Genomic DNA, 18,260 nt, shown 5'->3' with positions numbered 1-18,260 from the left:
ACATCGTCCTGTGCACTTATTTGCACTGTGTATGCATGTTGATCGCTGGTTTAGTTGCTTGTTCACTAAGGCCAGGGCGTGGCAGTGCTACTAGCACTGGCCTCGTAATTGACCAGTTCTACGTTCTGGAGCTAATGTTCGCGCCGGATCTGCCGGCGCGCGTAGAACAAGCGGTGCGGTTCGATGCTACTTTGGCTGCGCAGGAGCACATCGCCACATGCTGCTCCCTGCCACACCTTTCGTCGGATTAAGTGGTACGACTCTTAATGGCTACACTTGTCGACCGCTCTGGACATATCGACACAGTGCAACCTGAAACGTCGCACCGTCAACGCCATAGTGACCGGGCATGGCAGCGCTACCTGCACTCGGGTTTCAAATTAACCCCTCACCTACATTGTGAAGGTGGGTAAACGCTGCGGTACGTGTGTTAGCGCGAGCAGTACCTTTTTAGTAGCGCTGCACCTTCCCACGACCGCTCTTTGGGATCGGCACGGTTGTGTACTTCAGCTTACTTATGCGAGGGTACATTGAAACCAACCCAGGACTAGAGCTGGAACAGATCGGTAAGGAACTTGAGGAAATTGCCGTCGATATTAAGGACATTTAGGAATAGAGACTGGTTGAATAAAAAACCTCGTGAACTATGTTGCAAAAAAATTTTATGCTTGCGAAATCTAGGTTAGTATGAATGGAATGATTGAAACAAAATAAGACCATCTAGAATATGTCGGTAGGTTGTCAAATTATATCGTTAATGGCATACGGCGTCTATAGGAAACGAGTAGGCAAGTAGAAGATACCGCTGCTACGGGGTTTATTGACAGCTGGAAGCCAGGTTACGTGGAATCGTGCGCAGAGCAGCCGAGCCATTCCCGACAGACGCAAGCGCGAGTTGCAGCGCCGAACCTTCCATCATCTCAGCAGCAAAGAGGCAGGAGTGACACACGAGCTCTCTTCGGCTTACACAATCGGGACGTGCTCGGTCAGGAAGTGGTCACTAGTGAACGCATCCACGGTCAATGCAAGGTAAGAAGAAAAGCAAAGCAAGCCGTGTTATATGTAAGCTCCCGAATTCTCGACGAAGGATACTTCAATGAACTTACAAATAGAAAAATACGGATATGGTTTATCGAGGAAGACGGCACGAAAAAGCACGAGAACACACAAAGCTTTGGACGGGACTAAAGAATCCGTAAAAGACGAGAAAGTGTCGCTCGCGTTCGACAAGCTGTGCAACAGCAATCGGCCCTACGGGTCTGGTGCGACCGTAACAACAAAGTGCCATTGCAGACAAATGCGGAGCCATCGAACACGTTGGCATTTCTGTGAAACGAAGCTTTCTTGAAGCTTTTCATACCGGTGTGTTTGACGGAAACAGGCGCGTGCACGTTCTCTCGCGTAATTAACCACGCTACACAACGCGACATCTTAAGCAGGCTTGTATTTATTCGTGTCTATTTTAATTGTGCAGGCCGCTTCTTCGGCAATGACCCATTCTGGACATGTGGCATTGCACCACTAACTTCTTGGCAGATGCCCCGCTGAGGCTATGTGCGACAGTATGGAAATCTATTGTAAGATATCATCGAAGCACTCGAAGACAGAGCAAGAGAGCGGCTCCTTGTCGCGAGCACGTGCTACTTTAATAAACCGCTCATATTCGAAGCAGTCATTGGTCTATCGTTTTCAGCAATGGTGCTGTGAACCAGCCTACTACCTCTCCGCCCATAAGGAAGGTCAACCTGGAAAGAAGCAGAAAAGGAAACTGGTGGAGCAGCGGATCGGGCAACGAGACCGAATAGAAGACCACATGTAAGCATCGGAACAGCTCACTGAGAAGCAAGACGCCATTGTTACTCGACTAGAAATGAGCGAAGCATGTATTTACGAAGAAAAGCAAAGCGCTTCGCCCTAGATCACGAAGCTTAGCAAGTCAATTACCAGACAAAAGTTGCGCACAACGCAAGAGAATAAGCGAAAGTCTCAACAGGGCCAACGAACAAACTGAAGAATTTGTAACAGAAAATACTGCCGAAGCAGTATTTGAATGATAGAGTAAGACATGAAAATAACTACGATCTTCCCTACAATATAGTTCAGAATTCGAGAGGACATACAGTTGGATTTGAACAATAGAACGCAGGTGGCATCACTAAGTTCAGAACAAGACGCAAGGGAAATACATAAGCTACCAAATCTGGAAATGACAAAGTTTGGCGGAAGAGCCCTGGAGTGGAATCTCTTCTGGGCTCAATACGAGTGAGGAGTTCACTTCATACCTAACATGAGCAAGAAACAAACGTTTATTAGCACTTCTAACCGGAAAGGCAGCGTATGATATAGAAGGGCTTCATCGGTTTATCTGCATATGAAAGTTGTGATGAAGCAATCATTGCTACGAACAACGTTCGGAAATGTTGAACGATCAGTGGAGCTGCGCATGAGTGCTCTTGAGTCTAAAGAGAGGTTGGTGCAAGAAACTGATTAACTACGCTAGATAGTGCACGGAGAGCAGTTGAACAGATTGTCGGTATGCACCTTCAGTGATTCGAGCGCCAGTTTCGCGCCGATGTTGACAGCGTTGAAGAGAGCAATTCCACCGGAGATATCAGTGCAGTTCAAGTCAAAAGAAGAAATGAAAAACAGCTCAGCCATGAAATCTAGCGCGTAAAGCAACAGGAGAACAATGCAAGGAAAAGCTGGACAGGCTTAAGTCATTCCAGCGATAGCAAATATCTGCCCAGGAAGACAGTGTTAAAAGGAGAGGATAGTTTCGAAGCCAAGAAATAATAGCGTACAGCTTCGGAATTACAGCATTTATAGCTCAGAAACAGAAGCTGCCTGTTCTGCAAGCAGAACAAGCACGCAACTGAGGACTGTCGTCGGAACATTCTAATAATAATAAAAAAAAACATTATCACCGAGAATAGAGGAGGTTTCAGATGCAACCGACCAGAACACTGCACCTATTTGTAGAGAAAGATGGAAATGCAAGCAGTGCAAAGGACAACATGCTAGTTAAGTAGGCATAACGGTGCGGCCAGGTAAAGCAGGTCAGAACACAGCAAGCGGAAGCAACGACGGCTACTCCACACGCAACTGAAAATGTAAAACAATTTTGCGCTTTTAGAGGCAGCTGTAGCTTGGATAGGGGGAGAATAAGGTGGCAGACAATGCTGATTATTAGACAGCGAACGCCAGCGGATATTTGTTGCAGCTGGATTAGTAAAAGAAATAGGAGTGAAGATATAACAGGAAAGGCTGACGACCGATTCATTTGAAGCAGACGAAAAATTCAGATTAACGTTGTCCAATTAAGTGTAGCAACGCGAGGAAAGAAATCAGCCGTGGTAATAGAAGATCTGCAAGCCGACGTCGGAGCTGTTGTCTATACTGCCACAAACCAGAATTCCAACGAGAGAAATGTAACGAAAGCAACAAGTGGCGGATGACAGAACCGAGACGACTGCAACAGAAGCCATAGGACTGCTGAAGGGCTCAATTATTGGGAGTTCTTCGCTGGTAGAACGTAAAATATCGAAAGCAGACTGATGGCAGTCGAGACAATACGGGGTTGGGTACTGCAAGGCCCTCAAAAAGGACCCCGAAATAATCAAAGCATAACACCAATCAATCATGGTTCTGAAGGTTGACGCTGTGGAAACAATCCAGCAAGACATATACAAAGGTTTGGAGCATTGAATCAATGGGGATCCCCAAGAAGTGTCAATACTAAAGAAGCCGAAATTGAGAGTAAAATAGAAGGGCCGCCATCAAGTTCACTTGCAGTGGAATTAAAGCGGGAACATTTAAATCAACAAGGAAAATGCAATGAAAGGACTCCCCGACTGCCGAAAAGGTTAAAGAAAAACGAATATATTGCCCCGTGGATACTGATGGTTATGAGGTGGCATGACTCATGAGGTGTCCTCAAGCTGTCCGAATTTGAGTTCAGTCCCATGCTTTCTTCAACTTAGCGGTAGATAGACCACAGACGGAGTAGTCAGCTGCAGTGTCTACAAGCGCGATGACTTCGTGGCCGTTGAGAAGCACGTCGTGGCCAGTGCTTCTTCCGTTGCACTTCGCGTCGGTTCACACCTGCGTCGCGTTGACCTGTGGCTAGTACGTGGCGTCGTCAGGTTGTATTCTTGGCTTCCAGGCTTCGTCGGGATAGCGGCGTGTCGTTGCTGTGCCGTCGAAATAGATCACGAAGCGTCATCGTCGGCGGCGGAGGATCTTCATTACTAGACGAGCAGCAACGCCACCTCCATCGGTAGCTGCGTTTAGTTTTCCGAATAGGGACTTGCGGAACGGCCCAGGGCTGGGCCAGTGTATGGTCGGCGCTGCGGCGACAGGTAGCGTACTGACGACGGCGAACGCGCAGGACGTTGAGGCCTCCACTGCGTTCCGGCTATGTAGTCGGTGATATCACGTGGCAGCTCGCAAAGCTGGTGGACGTGGCGCGTAGACTGCGAACAGACTCGCGGTATGGGCATCGGCGGTTAACGTGGTCCGCGTCTCCGCAGTGGTAGCAGAGCCGATTGTGGTGGACCAAACGTGAATCTTGGCGTGCTGGCAGAGGCTGCGGCGTTAGACGGACCTGGGCAGCGCGCGCGCAGAGGGAACGCGATGGCGGACTACGGTGGTTTGCGTCATCGCTCCCGCCCGAGGCGACTGAGGGACCCCGTGTGACTGCTGGATTTCCTGGCGTACGACGTCAGCAATCGAAGCCACTTGATGCTGTGATGAAGAGATCAACTTCTGAAGCTCTTCCCGTATGACCGCTGCATTTTGTTGACATCGTGCGACGGTTTAATTGTCGGCCCCGCATGTCCAGTGTTTTGTCGATGGTGGTGGCCTGACGAAGAAACTCTCCGACGGTCTTCGAATCGAACCGGCTAAAAGTTATGGCATCGTACCACGCTTGAGCAGGACTCTCGGACATTTCCGGGTCGGCGTGGCGAAATTGACGCTTCATTTCTTCTGTAAACATGGCAACGTTCTCGTTAGGTAGCTGCACTCGGGCTTCCAATAAAACTTCGGCCCTTTCCGGACGACGCTCGTGAAGTTGTTGCGGAACTGCTCTCACGTTGTAAGGGCGGACTCCGGCCTGGTTCTCAAACCATGTCCTCGCGGCATCTTCCAGGGAGAAGTGGACGGGGCGTAGCTTATCCTCAGAGGTCCAGTTGTTGAAGGCCGAGATTCTTCCAAAAGTCTAAGAAAGCCAGGTTTCCGGTTCGTCCGACGAAGCTTCATGAAAGTTGGTGGCTCCCTGGGTTGAAACATGATGGACCTTAGGGCTTCCATTGTGGTTGTTTACTTGGCCATAATCTTCCTGGTCGTCTCAGGCAGAAGTCCGTGCTCCGGGGGCAGTCCTTGCAGCCTGCATCTACCTCGCTGGTCCTTGGCGACGTTGGTGGTCTTCGGAGTTCAGGCTTGGATTACGGTTTGTTGGGAGCGTCCGGCCCATTAACGTGAAGCACGTCTACCACATGTCACGTGGCAATGAGGCTCAAGAACACAGTAGAAAACCAGAATGGCGAAACTTTATTGGGAGGACGTGTGCCCGGAAACGCAGGCTGCTCTCAAGGCACAACGACAGTGCCGAACACAATCGGCGAAAATCTGATCAGCCGGTCAAGCGCGTCGGCTTTCGTACACGAGTCATCGAAGGTTCCGAAGTAATCGCTCGTCCTCGCATGCCTTCCAGGAAGCACAACACAGTTCGCGTCCCGCATGCATGCAATATGCAAGTACATGCGGTGAGCGATAACATTTGATAGTCTGCTTTCGAGAAGATCCATCCACGACAAAGGTTCGTGTAGTATTCGATGCCTCTTCAACCACGCAGAAAGGCATGTCATTAAACGACTATCTGGAGGCAGGACATCAACTCTAAGGAAAAAGTGGCCCTATATGGAGACGTTTAAAAGGCATTTCTGCAAATTCGGATGCACTAAAAGGACAGATGCCATGAGATTTCTGTGGTGGGTGCATGACGATGCGAGAAAAAGCTGCGGAATGAAGTACAAACCTGCCTCATGACGAGTAATTTCCGGTAAAACTCCGAGCCCGTTTCTTCTGGCAGCTACAATCAAGAACCATTTGAAACAAGTGGCCGAGTGATTCGGAGATGCAAGAAACAGTACAGAAAGATTTACGTGGATGATGTAATCCTAGGGGCAGCAATGTTTTAAGGTGCTGTCAAGTTATACAGAAAGCAAAACTGATCAAAGAGGTGGCGATAAGCTTCGGAAAATGGACATCCAATGAAGAGAGCCTAAACAAGATAGACGAAAACGAAGGGGACGACGATCACATAGGGATTCGATAGAAAGGATACACAATGTTTCTTGCCATTTTATGGAAATACTCAAAAGACGTGCTATCCTTTCCTGTACCAGCAACAACGTACTTAATCAAAAGGACAGTGCTGCACAAGCAGCAGGAAAGATTTGATGCGCTTGGCTTGTCACCTTTTACGACACGCGCAGAGATAGCCTTTCAAAAATTAGAGAAGGGACGATGCGCGAGATGAGCCACTCCTTAAAGCAGAATGCGACAAGTGGAGGGACCCGATGTCTAAGATGAAGGTGCTGCTGGTTTTGGTTCTCCGATACCACGCAAGCAAGGATCAAATAGAACAAGCATACAAGCTGTACGTCGACGGAAGTCCAACAGCATACGAAGCGGCACGATACTTGGCAGTCATGTAAACCGATGGAACAAAGTCAAGCCTACCGACAGCGAAAAGCGACGCAGCTCCAATCAAAGAGCCAAGTTTAACAAGACTTGAGCTAATGGCAGCGGTGATGGCATCAAGGTTAGGCGTCTAAATCAAAAGTCATTTCACCACAAGAATTGAAGCAGCCTGCTTGGCCGACTCAATGATTGTACTTCTTTCTATCACAGGGACAAGCAAAGGGGATACATTTGTTAATAGTCGCAGAAGTAAGAGGAAACAAACGAGCGAGTCGTGCATTCAAGGTGAAGACAATCTGGGGGATCTACACACACGTGGTATAAGCGCAAAGACGTTGACGGACTCGAAAAATAGGTTGGCATGGACCCGAATGAGTTACATCTGTGGAGCCGGAAAGAGCAAGCGTAATTCACACGAAGGTAGAGGTGGACGATGAACACGAATCACATTGTCACACCCGCACAGGAACAAGAGAATAAACTAATCTTGGAAATCAAATTAGTCATACGGGCGGCATCTAACAGCATGTGTTTGCAGGTTCATAGACAACGCAAGATCACAAAGGCCGTTTACAGGCCGTTTAATTGCAGAGGCATTGGATACGACGAAAGTACTACTCAGGCAGCCAAGTGGCGATGCCGATTCAAGCGCTAAGTAATTTAATATAAATGGAGAAATATTGTCACAACAAGGGCCTCGCAAGTCTATTGTCTTGCACCACAGCGGAGAATCAAAGCCGGCACGTCATCGCATTTCCAAAGGATGGGTATTTCACTGAACCGTGAATACGTCACGTTGATGAAATATTGCTTGGCGGATTTCAAGCAAAGCTAGCGCAAGTGCGGGTAAAGTTGCGAATATTGCAGGGTCGCCAAGCTCTGAAAAGTTTTAAATAAATGCATAGTCTGCAAGAGGCGTAACACATCAGCCTGGTTACGCCCACTGCAGGGCAAAGGCCTCTCCCATACTTCAACTACCCCGTTCATGTACTAATTGTGACCATGATGTCCCTGCAAACTTCTTAATCTCATCCGCCCACCTGACTTTCTGCCGCTCTCTGCTACGCTTCCCTTCCCTTGGAATCCAGTACGTAACCCTTAGTGACCATCGGTTATCTTGCCTCATTACGTGTCCTGCCCATGCCCATTTCTTTTTCTTGATTTCAACTAAGATATCATTAACTCACGTTTGTTCCCTCACCCAATGTGCTCTTTTATCCCTTAACGTTCGATTCAATTCAATTTTATTTCCCAGAAGCATCTGGACGGCTTCCTGGCTAAAAGCTGCTAGAGCAGCTTGACAAAAGGCGCAGGAAGCCGTTACAAGGCACAGCGGACAAGACGCATAAAAAAAGTTATAATCGCAAGCAATGGAATCAAACACGATTTCAGTTTAAGAAATCAGTTTTACAAGATACGCCAAAGATCAGCAAATTAAGTATTGAAAGAAAGAAACGAAGTTGAGAACAGGTAACGAAAAGACACAAAGTTGAAATTCATTCTCAAATAATTTCAAGTGCACTGTACGCAATCAGTAGGCATGAAAACACGAAATAAAAAAATACGACTTGCAACACGATACATAAGCAATCGCAAACACTCTGTACATAAACAATACACGATAGGCCAGAAACACGGTATCAAACCTAAAGGTCACTCACAATACGCTGGATCTTTTATTTAGTTACAATTGCACAACATATGTTCGAAGCTGCCTTCTACTATATCCAGCTGTATTTTGGCGCTTATCAGTGTTAGGGGAACATTGTGAGCCAGTGACAAATTAATTCGTACGAAACTGTGGTATGGCCCACATATCAGTGCGGCGCGTTTTAGCAGACGACGAGTAACGTAACGATGCCAGAGGAGAGGTAACTAATGATTTTAGTCGATGAAAAATTAAACAAAATTAAACAATTAAACAACGTTACACCTATGATTCTTTCCATAGCTCATTGCGTCGTCCTCAATTTAAGTAGAACCCTTTTCGTAAGCCTCCAGGTTTCTGCCCCGTACGTGAGTACTGGTAAGACAGCTGTTATATACTTTTCTTTTGAGGGATAATGGCAACCTGCCCTTCATGATCTGAGAATGCCTGCCAAACGCACCCCAGCCCATTCTTCTGGTTATTTCAGTCTCATGATCCGGATCCGTGGTCACTACCTGCCCTAAGTAGATGTATTCCCTTACCACTTCAGGTGCCTCGCTACCTATCGTAAACTGCTGTTCTCTTCCGAGACTTAAACATTACTGCAGATTGATTTTTAGACCCACCCTTCGGCTTTGCCTCTCCAGGTCAGTGAGCATGCATTGCAATTGGTCCCCTGAGTTACTAAGCAAGGCAATATCATCACCGAATGACAAGTTACTGAGGTATTCTGCATTAACGCTTATCTCCAATTCTTTCCTATCCAGGTCTCTGAATACCTCCTGTAAACACGCTGTGAATAGCATCGGAGAGATCGTATCTCCCTGCCCGACGCCTTTCTTTCTTGGGATTTTGTTGCTTTCTTTATGGAGGACTACGGTGGCTGTGGAGCCGCTATAGGTATCTTTCAGTATATTTACATATGGCTGATCTACACCCTGATTCCGTAATGCCTCCATGACTGCTGAGGTTTCGACTGAATCAAACGCTTTCTCGTAATAATGAAAGCTATAAATAAGGGTTGGTTATATTCTGCACATTTCTCTATCACTTGATTGATAGTGTGAATATGGTCTATTGTTGAGTAGCCTTTACGGAATCCTGCCTGGTCCTTTGCTTGACAGAAGTCTAGGGTGTTCCTGATTCTATTTGCAATTACCTTAGTAAATACTTTGTAGGCAATGGACAGTAAGCTGATCGGTCTATAATTTTTTAAGTCTGGCGTCCCCTTTCTTATGGATTAGGATTATGTTAGCGTTTTTCCAAGATTCCGGTACGCTCGAAGTCATGAGGCATTGCGTATACAGGGTGGCCAATTTCTCTAGAACAATCTGCCCGCCATCCTTCAAATCTGCTGTTACCTGATCCTCCCAGCTGCCTTCCCCCTTTGCATAGGTCCTAAGGCTTTCTTTACTTCTGGCGTTACCTGTGGGATTTCGAATTCCTCTAGGCTATTCTCTCTTCCACTATCGTCGTGGGTGCCACTGGTACTGTATAAATCTCTATAGAGCTCCTCAGCCACTTGAACGATCTCACCCATATTAGTAATGATATTGCGGGCTTTGTCTCTTAACGCATACATCTGATTCTTGCCTATTCCTAGTTTCTTCACTGCTTTTAGGCTTCCTCCGTTCCTGAGAGCATGTTCAATTTTATCCATATTATACTTCATTAAGTCAGCTGTCTTACGCTTGTTGATCAACTTGGAAAGTTCTGCCAGTTCTATTTTAGCTGTAGGGTTAGAGGCTTTCATACATTGGCGTTTCTTGATCACATCTTTCGTCTCCTGCGATAGCTTACTGGTATCCTGTCTAACGGAGTTACCACCTACTGCTGTTGCACACTCCTTAACGATGCCCACAAGATTGTCGTTTATTGCTTCAACACTAAGGTCCTCTTCCTGAGTTAAAGCCGAATACCTGTTCTGTAGCTTGATCGGGAATTCCTCTATTTTCCCTCTTACTGCTAACTCAATGATCGGCTTCTTATGTACCAGTTTCTTCCGTTCCCTCCTCAGGTCTAGGCTAATTCGAGTTCTTACCATTCTATGATCACTGCAGCGCACCTTGCCGAGCACGTCCACATCTTGTATGATGCCAGGGTTAGCGCAGTGTATGAAGTCTATTTCATTTCTAGTCTCGCTATTCGGGCTCCTCCACGTCCCCTTTCGGCTATCCCGCTTGCGGAAGAAGGTATTCATTATCCGCATCTTATTCTGTTCTGCAAAGCCTACTAATAGCTCTCCCCTGCTATTCCTAGTACATATGCCATATTCCTCCACTGCCTTGTCTCCAGGCTGCTTCTTGCCTACCTTGGCATTGAAGTCTCCCATCAGTACAGTGTATTTTGTTTTGACCTGACCCATCGCCGATTCCACGTCTTCATAAAAGCTTTCGACTTCCTGGTCATCATGACTGCATGTAGGGGCATAGACTTGTACCACCTTCAATTTGTACCTCTTATTAAGTTTCACAACAAGACCTGCCACCCTCTCGTTCATGCTATATAATTCCTGTACGTTACCAGCTATAGTCTTAATCAGGAATCCGACTCTTAGTTCTCGCCTCTCCGCTAAGCCCCGGTAACACAGGACGTGCCCGCTTTTTAGCACTGTATATGCTTCATTTGTCCTAATTTCAATGAGCCCTATTATATCCCATTTACTGCCCTCTAATTCCTCCAATAGCACTGCTAGACTCGCCTCACTAGATAACGTTCTAGCGTTAAACGTTGCTAGGTTCAGATTCCAATGGCGGCCTGTCCGGATTGGACAGGCCGCCAATCCGACAAGACAGGCCAATTAAATTCTGCCTCCCCTCCCGGCAGACAGAGTCGACGAATCCGGGTAATTGCAAGTCACAGGAGCTGACCTCACCGGAAGACTATGCGAAAAACAAATACGACATTGTGGAACAACAAGTTTTCACCTGCGCGGTAACGAGAGGAGTACACTTGGAGATGAGCAATGACATGTCGATATCCAGTTTTCTTTTTCAAGCTTTCCGGCAATTCACCGCACGACTGGGTATACCTGCCGTAATCTGTTCGTACAACGCCAGTATCTTTACTAAGGCCGAGAAGGAAATGCTTGAAGCTGTTGGGCACGGATGAGCGAAGGATTATTGCAGTACCCACGAATGGAAAAAAGCCGAGTGCGCCCCATGGAGGTATGGGAGGATTTTTTGAGTGCCTGACACGAAGCCTGAAGACATTGATGCGATAAATATTCTCAGTGGAGCAGCCACGCACAATTGTAGCAGAATTGAAGGAGCGCTCAACAATTGACCGTTAATATACGTGCATGGCGAACCTAATGAGCACATGCCACTGATACCCGCCAACATAGGCGGACGCCAACAGCTTCAAAGTGGACAAACAAGGCTATACAACGGAGACGTTAAAGAAACACGGCGATGCTGATGCGAACTCGTAAAAGCTCGGTGGATGAGATGGCATCGCGAATATCTGAAGTAAATAGGTGCTACTGTTCTGGTGTTAAGACCGGGTCGAAGAACATATTGGAAAATGTGCCAAATTGAAAGAAGTTACCCTGGTTGCGACGAAATAAGAAGGGCTTGTCTAATTCAGAAAGGCAACATAATTTCTCGGAACACCTGCGAACATCTTTGAAGGATGCCTCAAACATCCCGCCAAAGCCTATCTCGTGCAAGTTGGAAGGTGGGAGCCTGTAAAATCTTCATCAAAGTACTCGAAGACGAATACGAGAAAGGCTCCTTGCCGCGAGCTACTTCAATAAACCATTATGTTCGAAGCAGTCACCGGTCTCGATCGTTCTAACATGCGTCATCAACACACCGCGGTCATCTGAGAGCCAATTACAGTGTGCGCAGTGTGGAATCTGTCGCTTCTCGGCCCAATACCTTGCTCTGAGAAAGTGCCACACGTATTATTGGTTTGGCACGTAAAGCCCCATAATTTATTTAGAGTTTACCACTTCTACCACTCGCCGTGTGAGGCAATGATAGTGTCGACCCTTCTCCCCAGCTATGAACAAGGGTGCACAAGCAAATCCGGCATCGCTGTATGTCCTGTGTACTACGTAGACAAACAAGTTGCCTTGCGTACACGACATCACATAACTCGGCGCTAGAGTGCATTCGACGTGAAAAATCGTCGCTAATTGCCGTCAATTAACGCAAACAGTAAATAAAGCTTTGCTTACATTGATTCGAACAGCGCGTGGGAGCCGCGTGATTTATTTTTATGCGCTATGGTGTTCAGTATCGCGACATGCGAGCAACTGGCAAAGCGGCCACACGTTGCAGATCCTACTAAGGGCGTTTGTGCCTGAAGTAATCCCACCTGCTGTGCTCCGAGTCAAGAGCGGCAGTATTAGGAAAAGCACTAACAATATTAACAATAATAATATTAACAATAACAATAATATTAACAATATTAATAATAACAACAATATTAATAATATTAACAACAATAATAATATTGACAATAATAATAATAATAATACGACAGCGATAGTACGAATCGTGTTTAAGCGATATTTACCAGTAGTAGCAAACGAAGTCGCCCGTAGCAGAAGGATGCCATGGACGTGGAAATGCAAAGGAGCCAACGCGGTCAGCCACGGTAAGAGGTGCTCAAGGCCATCACCGGTGGGGGACGTTGGGAGGATGGCGAACGTGAGAAGCACACTGGATATCCTTCCGACTCGTGGTCCGTAATCTCGAAAGCGGACCTCGGGATCCTGAAACGACAACAAGGCTTTAAGCACTCGAGAACACAGATGTAGTAGTACTAATCATCTGTATGTGGTATTTACCCGGTGCAGGGCCGCAAGGTCGCACCGACGAGGGAACACGGTAGACCGCACGCGGTACGAGTGACGCTCTGGAAAATAGCGAGGACAGTAAGCCCACATCTAAAAACTAACAGCAACAATGGCAATGAAACGGGCCGCTTACTGTAGCTGCTGCCCGGCCCAGCTCCGACGAAAACAGCAGGCGACGTCCGGCGTCGAGGTGCTGCGTAGAGCGGGTTAGTGCCTAATAGCTGGCGAGGTAATGTCCGAATGCCGTTTGCTTCCGTCATTCCACATTTCGCTCGATAGCACGCGCACTGACGCGCGCGGGCTATCTACGTCACGAAATAGTGGGGTCGGGTCGCAAGGCCATTCGGATGGGTCCGTGTCCCTGACGCAGTCGTAAGAGGACGGCTATCAGCTGTAGCCTGCCTAGTGTGAGCTAAGCTGTGTGTCAGCTAAACCTGAAGCTATACGCCGCCACCCCGCAACACGTGGCCCGTCCTCTTCGATTCCGGCACGGAGAAGACCCGTGTGGTCGCAAGCCATGCCCACGAAACCTCGGGCTTACAGCTAAGCAACAACACTAACTTTACGGAATCTTGTAGTGCAGCTATACAACCCTAGGGAGCGCTAGCTAGTGCAACTGAACAAACAGTTAACTTCTCTAAGGCATGCGCCACCCTCGCCAGCTAGACCATCTAGAAAAAATGCACAAAGTGCACACACAGGCCTTTTGAGCGTTTAGGACGCTCGATGCGAAGCTCGTAGAGACGACGCTCGCCGTGACGAGGGGTTGCCGCGCAGGTCCTGGGGTTAGTGGCCACGCTCAGAGTTCATCCACAGTTCAATAGTCCCGGAGCCGTCGGGGGGTGGGAACGCGCACAAACAAAAGAAGGAGTACTCGGCAGGAACGACTTGCGGCTTATATACGCTGCGCCGGCTCGACCGGAGTGTCTTCGGCGTATAGTAACGTAGTTATGCCGGCTGGCGGTCACTTACACTCCGGGAGCTCGAAAGCGGGGCCAGGAATTGCCGAGACGGCAGGCGGGTCGGGCTACAAGTCTCTCGAGGCGTGCCTCACGTTTTTCAGGCACCGGAGCATGAAGCCAGTGCTTCCAGAGTCGGCCGAAGACGGGAACGTGCGCATCGTGAACCTTCGACAAGCGCTGCCACCGTTAGCGCGTAACTAAGACCAGCAGGAGCTCGAGGCATGGCGCGACGCAGAAAGCTGCCGAGACGAGGCACGTCGAAGTGGACAGAAAATACAAAATGGCGACCCGAGCCCCCGGATGCTCGATATATGCCCATAGATGCCAAGCTCTTCGGCGCATGCGTTGATATGCCCGGGCAATGTCTTTTCTTCTCTCATTGGTCTAATGTCGAACTACGTCACCGGCTCGCTAGCCGCCGCGCCGCTGTTATCACCGCGATCGGCGCGAGTGGGGATGGTAAAAACAAAGGAATAAAAAAAAAATGTCGCAGCCTACAGTTGACGAACTCGGAATGTTCTAGAAGTTTCCACATGCGTCCGCTGTGTTCTTGGACACGGAATGGCGTTAGCGCTGTCGCCGTCGTTTTATCGATATTGTAACCCGTGGACGGAATCTTCGCGGCTCCTTCGTATAAGTTCCGTGGCCGCCTTCGCGTTCGCGTTTGGCTCCGGCAGCGAGCATGACTTGCAACTCGTGAGCGTGCGTCGCGACATGTTTCGAGTTGTCTGTAAACGCAGTCGTCTGCTCCTGCCGCACGGTTTCTCTTGGAACAATAAAAAAAAATGAAATTCTTGGTCTTCAATTGCGTGCCCGAACGGCGCGATCTTATTTTGAGACACGCCGTAGCAGGGGCACTAACGGGCAAATTTTGACCACCCGGGGTTCTTTCGCGCGCATCTAAAACGAAGTAGACGAGCGTTCTTGCATTTCAGCCGTTATCGAAGTGGGACTGCCGCGGCTGTGATCGAACCCTCGACCTGGAGCTGTGCAGCGGAACTCCACAGCCACTTGACTTGCGCCGCTTGTGTTTTTTACGGATATTGGCGTCACAAAACGCTAGCATCCTGTCTTTGTTGGTAACGTAATGGAGAAGCGTAGAACCAAGAGCTCAGTTAATAGAAAGCCGTTCTTCCTCTACTCTGAATGACTCGGCGAAAAGACATCGCGGAAGATTTGGGACGAGAAAATCACACGCATGAAGATTTCATAAACGCAAGAAATATGAGAAAATTATTATGCAAAGCACCTAATCACAAATAACACTTTTAAATATATTTCGATTCCTTGTTGAAAACTTCATTTACCAAATATGAGTGGATCTGATCCCACCACCTGCGTCCTTCGCGTTGGTATGGCCGATAGTATATAGAGTTAATTTTCTTTACTTCCTAATTTTTTTCATAACTTTATTTAAATATTGTTTTGTTTTTGCTTTGCGCAGCGACCCCTCAACAGTGGCCTCATTGAACAATGGCCTTCTCGTGCTAGGCACGAGTTGTCGTCGGTTCGATGCCTTTGGCCAAGGAAGGCAACTGCTTGGCATGGGTGCCAGTTTAGCGCAAGGTAAAACAACCTTTCATTTTGGGTTCAGAACTGTACGCAAATAATGTAGGGAATGAAGTAACTGCGTGTCTAGTCAACAAAACGTTTATGGCCATGACAACTTCAATGAATACTGCACGATTCACCGCAAGAGAGATAGAGAAATAAACTTTATTGCTAGACCAAGCTTCTTGAGCCCAAAGGTGGGTGGCCTCCTCAGCCCAGGTAGCCATAGCTGCTGCCGCCGTCCGAGCCCTGTTCACCAACCGTAGCTGGTTGTCAGGGTCTTGCAAAAAAAAAAGAAAATAATAATAATAATAACAATTATAATGATAATAATAATTGTCAACGCGGGTATGTTTTTTTGTTCTTTGTCATAGAGCTCCGAAATGCCAAGAGACCACTTCACATCCTAACAAAATAATTATAGGCGTGTACAGTCGCGGACAGATTAAAATGGACCACGGTGAAGGCGGCCGGAGTGGCTGCGGGGCCGGAGCTGATATCGCGCTTCGCGCGCTCACGACGACAGTACACCCAGTGACGTCAAACTTCTCCGCACCCTCGCTCTCGCGCTGGTGCTTGTTCATGCTCGATAAATTTCAAGTGCAGCGTTCGGCTGCTCTGCTGCTGACGGTCGGGACCATAGAGTTTCTAAATAAATACCCTAGAGGGAAATGTGGCGCTAGTGTCTACGGGGGTTCTCATGAGCGTTGCCTCAACCTAGGGTGCTATTCTCGACACGCATGGCGGCTGCACGGCCGCCATTATCCACCATGTTTACTCTCTGATTAGCTGTGGAGAGCTCACGTGCCTTGAAATTTGTGCCGGGAAACGGAAGTTTTGCGAAATGTCATTTTGCGTTTTCATCAAGATGACGAAACGTGACGTGGAGCTGCAAATTTTATGGACTAATAAAATTTTTTGGTCCTTGGCAGATATATTGTGATGTTAGCGCTTCAAAAAGAATGTGAGCGGTAGCGAGCAGAAGCCAGTGCAGTGCATCTGCAATTGCGCGAATATGTGCTGGCGATCCAAGATATGCGCCATGCCAGCTTGCTGATTGGCTGAAGGAATATCTCATGAGGAGCGTCACAGGAAGGGCTGTTTCGTAAACGTCATTTTGACGATGCGTGACGTTGCGCTTGGCCACTATTGCTGATATTTCCCGCTATAATTTTTGCTGCGACGAGCCGCAAGAATTATGCTAATGGGCAGCCATATGCAATGGCAGCCGAGAGGAATGCGTATCGCCACATTTTCCCCGTCGTTTGGCACCACGAAAATCTTTTGTTCATAACGCGTGCTCATAGTATTTGCATCACTCTCGGGTGGTGTTGGCATTTGTGTTTGGGGCCATCATTTTTTAAAAGAACGCGTTTAAACGAAATAATATTGGTTGAACATAGCAAACTTTCGGCAATGTTGTCCACTTTTCACTGCTGCATTTGTATTGTAATCAAGATTAATGCTTTTTCGCACAATCAAAAGTTATGACAACGGCCTCTTTCTAATATATAAAAAAGAAATGTACACAAGACGGCGCCTTGAAGTTTCCTCCCTCGGTGCGAGTAACCAGCGAAATGAACAAGAGATGGCAGCGCCGGCGCTTGCGTCGCTCTAGTGGATATCTCTGGCGCGCGCAACGCTATCGGTGATATTCGGCCGTTTCTCAGCCAGCCGAGTCGGGCTGAGTCACTTGCGTTTCACGAGATAGCGATAACGTGGCCTAGAACGTGCGCGCATCACCACGGGTAGGTCGCGTATATTGTCTCAAGCAAGAAAACAAGCGCGTTGGCGCCAACATGCGATGACTCAGTCCATTTTCCGGGGACACGCATCCCAGCTATTGAAGCAGACGATGGCTTGTACGCAGCAGACGACGGAAGCGAGAAGCGTTTTCGAAGGAATAATCATACGCTTTGAGATAGCTGCTTTATTTTTACTGCGGAGGAAAACTGTTTTGCTATAATGCTACATTCAGTGCCTTCCTTTCAGTTTCTTAGGCGAAACGTCAAGTTGGCGTCCCGTTACGTAAGCAAAACGGGGCCACCAGCGCCATTTTGTTTGCGTCGCGCCCACGTCATGCATCGAAGAAAATGGCGGAATGTCCAGAATAGCGCCCCTACATGGGAATGATGGGATGGGATGAGATTGACTTCGATCTTTAGACTAGTGGCGTTTGCTTGCGGCGCAGTAAACAAAGCTATACTCAAATATTATCGCGTAACATCTAATTTTATTTCTGCAGTATGTTATATAATGTACAACACGCTACATAAACTTTGTATGACTTTGAGATGGAAGCATGATTTACTATGTTTTATCACCAGGACACACCAGGGTATGCATTTTTGTGCGATTCTGTTCCCGATTTGACACCAGAGAATAATTATTTATTTATTTTTGCAACAGCAATAACAACCGTGCATGTACTTATATAAAAATATTCATGAAGTGTTTATGGAAATAAAATTTTTTTATTGCGAGAAAGTGTTGCGCCCTTGAGCGAAATGCTGTAAGTGTCGTATGCTACAACGCCTGCTCGCTGCAAACGCCAGACTTTTCTCGCAGACGACAGGCACTTCGAACT

This window comes from Dermacentor variabilis, chromosome 4, assembly GCF_050947875.1.
Source record: "Dermacentor variabilis isolate Ectoservices chromosome 4, ASM5094787v1, whole genome shotgun sequence".
Taxonomy (NCBI): Eukaryota; Metazoa; Arthropoda; class Arachnida; order Ixodida; family Ixodidae; genus Dermacentor; species Dermacentor variabilis.
Note: the sequence above shows the minus strand (reverse complement) of the source record.